Source organism: Amblyomma mixtum, chromosome 9 (assembly GCF_055824585.1).
Source record: "Amblyomma mixtum isolate Tamu chromosome 9, ASM5582458v1, whole genome shotgun sequence".
Taxonomy (NCBI): domain Eukaryota; kingdom Metazoa; phylum Arthropoda; class Arachnida; order Ixodida; family Ixodidae; genus Amblyomma; species Amblyomma mixtum.
The window spans coordinates 96,943,255-96,947,195 of record NC_143020.1 but is presented as its reverse complement, the minus strand read 5'-3'; the positions used below and the strand labels follow the sequence as shown (position 1 = coordinate 96,947,195).

The following is a 3,941-nucleotide window of genomic DNA, read 5'->3' as shown; positions in this document are numbered from 1 at the left end:
TCTGTTCGGTGTCCTGGAACCTGGCGCTGTAATTAAAAGAAGGCTCCCAGTCTTGGCTTCTTCCCGACGCCTATCTCCACGGCCCCTCTGGTCGTGACAATATTTTACATGTTTTGCGATAAAATGTCTGCGTGTCGGTCTTTTATCTCTATGTACATAGCTGATGAATGTGTTTAAAATGTGCCCATAATGTTGAATGAACAAACGTTGCCGCATATAATCAGCAGTCTGGAACTGAACTTCGTCACAGCGCATTTTTAATGTTCGGAAGGCGTACGAGGCTAGCAGACGTTAAAAATAAAAAAAAGTCTTGGGTTCAACGTGGCTTGATCCTAGTTACAGCTCTATTAAGCATGGCCTCCATTGTCTGAAACCAAATTTCATGGTCAAAGGTCAAGGCCAGGTACCAAGTGGTCAGTCATGTGATCACGTGGTCATACTACCGTAGCTTGGGCCATACCACCACGCAGTCAAGTTCGGTTTGACCTTGTGACGCATTGAAGGTCGTTGTCTTATCCGCATTGAAATCGGAAGCTGCACCCCAAGGAGCAGAGTTCCCACTCTAAAACGCAGTGTGTGTGTGGTTCCTTGTGCGTGTTTGCTACACTAATTTATCCACCTTCTTAGAGCGAAGACAGCGTAGATGAAACAAAAAAAAATGACGCGCGATGATCAAACATCTAATGCGACAATTCTGGTGGGTGATGTTGCCTAAGCTGATGCTTCGGCCACCCGGGCCGGCTGTTTCGCAGAGACAGTAGCACTGCATCCGCTGCAATAAATTACTACAACGGCTTATCAACTAACACGAACAATTCAGGGAACAGCTACCCCCGCTGCTACGTTCCGGCAGATGTTTGGCTTTGCGAGCACGGCGTTCACCCGCTAGCACACGTTTAGCAGGCGGCGGCTCCGTATACGGACCGGCCACGGCCAAGGTAGCTAGCTGGTACGGATGCTTCTCTCTTACTCTTGCGATCATCATCATCATCAGCCTGACTACGCCCACAGCAGGGCGAAGGTCTCTCCAATTAACCCTGTTCTTTGCAAGCTGCGGCCACTGTGTCCCCGCAAACTACTTCATCTCATCCGCCCACCTAACTCTGCCGCCCCCTGCTACGCTTGCCTTCCATTGGAATCAACTCCGTTGCCCTTAAAGGGCAACTGCACCACTTTGAGAATTTCGCAATGTTCAAGAATTCAAATCTGTATGGGCTGTAGGCAAATCATACCAAGTTTTGTTGCACTAGTATTTCAAAACGATGACGCAATCAATTTTGCGCTTCTCCAGAAAGCACTACAGGAATGCGGGGAAATTCAGTGGGGTGTCACGGAAGGTATGATTTCAAATTACTGCTGCCGTCAGCCGAACCCTGCCGTGCCTCGTTGGATGCTGCCAAACAACGTTCGGCGGACTGTGCCTTCGATTGCGTCGGTTTTTGCTTCAAAGCAGGCGTTTGTGCGTTGTAAATGTAGTGATACCTTCGATGACGTCATCATGCCCCCCCCCCCCCTTTCCCCTCCCCCATTTGGCGTTGTGCGCTGCGGAGAAGCTTTAAGGCTGTCGCTGTTTGAATCGTCGATGACGAAACCACTTCAAATGCTACCCCCAAAAGGACTTCGCATGCTTTACCTGCAAGTTTCGCACATTCGACCCTCTTAATCTCGTCGATTTCCAAAACCTCTGTAGTTGCCCTTTAAGGACCAGCGGTTATCTCGCCTACGTGGACGACGCCCACGAGCACACCGAATCTCGGCTCCTTACTGCTGCTGAGACAATTTGTCTCGCATCTGCCATGGCGAAGGAGCTTCACGCCACCCACCGCGCAACCTCTGCTCTGAACCGCAAAGACGAAGCAGCCACGTACTCGTGAGGAGTGTATCGTCCTTGAGTGGGACAAGTATGAACAGCCAGGTTGCCAAAAAACAGTGAACCCTCATTTATTGTTCGGTGTTATTTATACCCGAAGGTGGAAGGCGGTTAGTGCACGCGGAGGGCGAGGAAAACACGTGGCACTGCACAGTACTGTAATGATCGGAGGCCCAGCCAGCGGAGAATGGCGAGCCAGTCAGGCGCCGTCAGGTAAACGGCCGAAAGCGCTGCTGTTCGGAGGAGACGAAAGAGACACTGCCTGGGGGCGGCTTCTGGCGACGGTGTTGGCGTGGACAAAGGCTCTAATCCCCTTCGCCGGCGATGCTGAATGCGTCTCTGGTGCCGGACTGCGCTCCTGGGGACTGGCAGCGGAAACAGGCGAGCCAATCGGGCGCCATCAGGCCACTTTGGCCGAAGCGCTGCTGCTCGGGGAAGACAAAAGAGACACTGCGTGGGGCAGCTACTGGCAACGGCGTCGGCGTACACAAAGGCGTCTAATCCCCTTCGCCGGGGAGGCTGAGTGCGGCGCTTCTCCCGGACTGCCGTGGACCGACGGACGAGACCCAGTGGAGACGACGGCGGGGCGACGGCGCCGCCAACTCAGTGCCCGCGTGCGCCCTGAGGAGCCGACAAAGCGGAGAGGCGACACGGCTGATTTGTCCCTCCCACCGAACTGAAGAGGTCACCGGTGAGCGGTCAGCGCTCGCGTCCCCATCAATCAAGGTCATCACACAGCAGCAACGACCTTTGGGCCTGGTCGGCCCGCGGAAAACCAACAGTTCGCGACTGAGAGACGCCAAGTTCCTCCTTGCCCGTGTGTGTGTGTGTCTGTGCGGTGTGCGCGGCCACGTGAGGAGGGCGGAGCCTAGGAAGACGCTGGCGGCCCATTGGACGCTCAACCAGACATCAGATTCCCTAGCCGGGTGCCTGGGGAATGTGAACTGCATTTAAGTAGCAATCTGTGGGGTGCCAGGGATCCTCCCCCATTTTCTGACTTTGGTCTCCTTGCTACTGTACATGATGTAAAATAAACCTTCAAGCTTGCTATTCCTCCCGAAGGCTTCTCTCCGTAGTCTGCTTGCTTCGAGATCCCCGAGCACATCAGTACCCAGATAACTTGCAGACCACGATCTGGTATGATACATCCTCCGGCTCAACTGTTCAGCACGAAACTCGACATCGTTGGCTTGTCTGCCGGAATCGCTGGTAGTAACGCAGACGCTCCGGTGGCCGCATTTGTTGTGTCGTCCTTCGCGGTGGTTGGACCGATGGCCGCTGAGTTATTTAAGCCGGATTGCCCGTTGCCAATGCCTCTTTATGCTGCAACGAGAGCGTCGGTGTTGTCGGTGTAGGCGCAGTGACTGTTGTCTCCAGCCCTTGTGACGAACTGATATTACACCGTTCCCTCGTTGCCAAAAGGTGCCGCCGGTTGCGCCGAAGAGCAGCACCGTTTTCTGTGCGCACATAAAAGGCTCGTGGCCGGACCGGTCCAATCACGTTTTCTTTCCGTGCCCAGGACTTTCCATTCAAACGCACCAAGTCGTTGCTGAGGCGAGGTACAGCGCACTCCTTGCGACTTATCCGGCTGCGTGTCTTCACCTGTATCACCGGCATGGGATTGAAGTCCGGCACTGGTGTGCGCAGCCGCCTCCCTTGCAGCAGCTCGCCTGGAGACCGGCCATCTTCGGTGGGACTGGCCCTGTAATTCAACATGTCCATCCAGAAACACTCATTTGCCGCTTTCGATTTCATCAGAATCCGCTTCACGATTTGCACACCCTTTTCTGCAAGCCCGTTAGGTTGGGAATATTCCTGGCTAAATTTAACATGCTTGCAATCATAAAGCCGTGCAAAAAGAAAAAACTCGTCAATGCTGAACTGTGGGAAAAATTAACATGCAGAAAACGAAAGTAATGTTCAACAGTCTAGCAAGAGAGCAGCAGTTCGCAATGGGTGGCGTGGTGCTAGAAGTAGTAAGGGATTATGCCTATGTAGGGCAGGTAGTGACAGCTGCTCTGGATCATGAGAGGGAAATAATTAGAAAAATAAGAATGGGGCGGAGAGCATA

General features: G+C 53.4%; 1 pseudogene; it reads right to left on the bottom strand.

Moving 5' to 3' along the window:
• Positions 1–3,034: 3,034 nt before the first annotated feature.
• LOC149330235 (uncharacterized) lies at positions 3,035–3,586 on the bottom strand (annotated as a pseudogene).
• Positions 3,587–3,941: the final 355 nt, after the last annotated feature.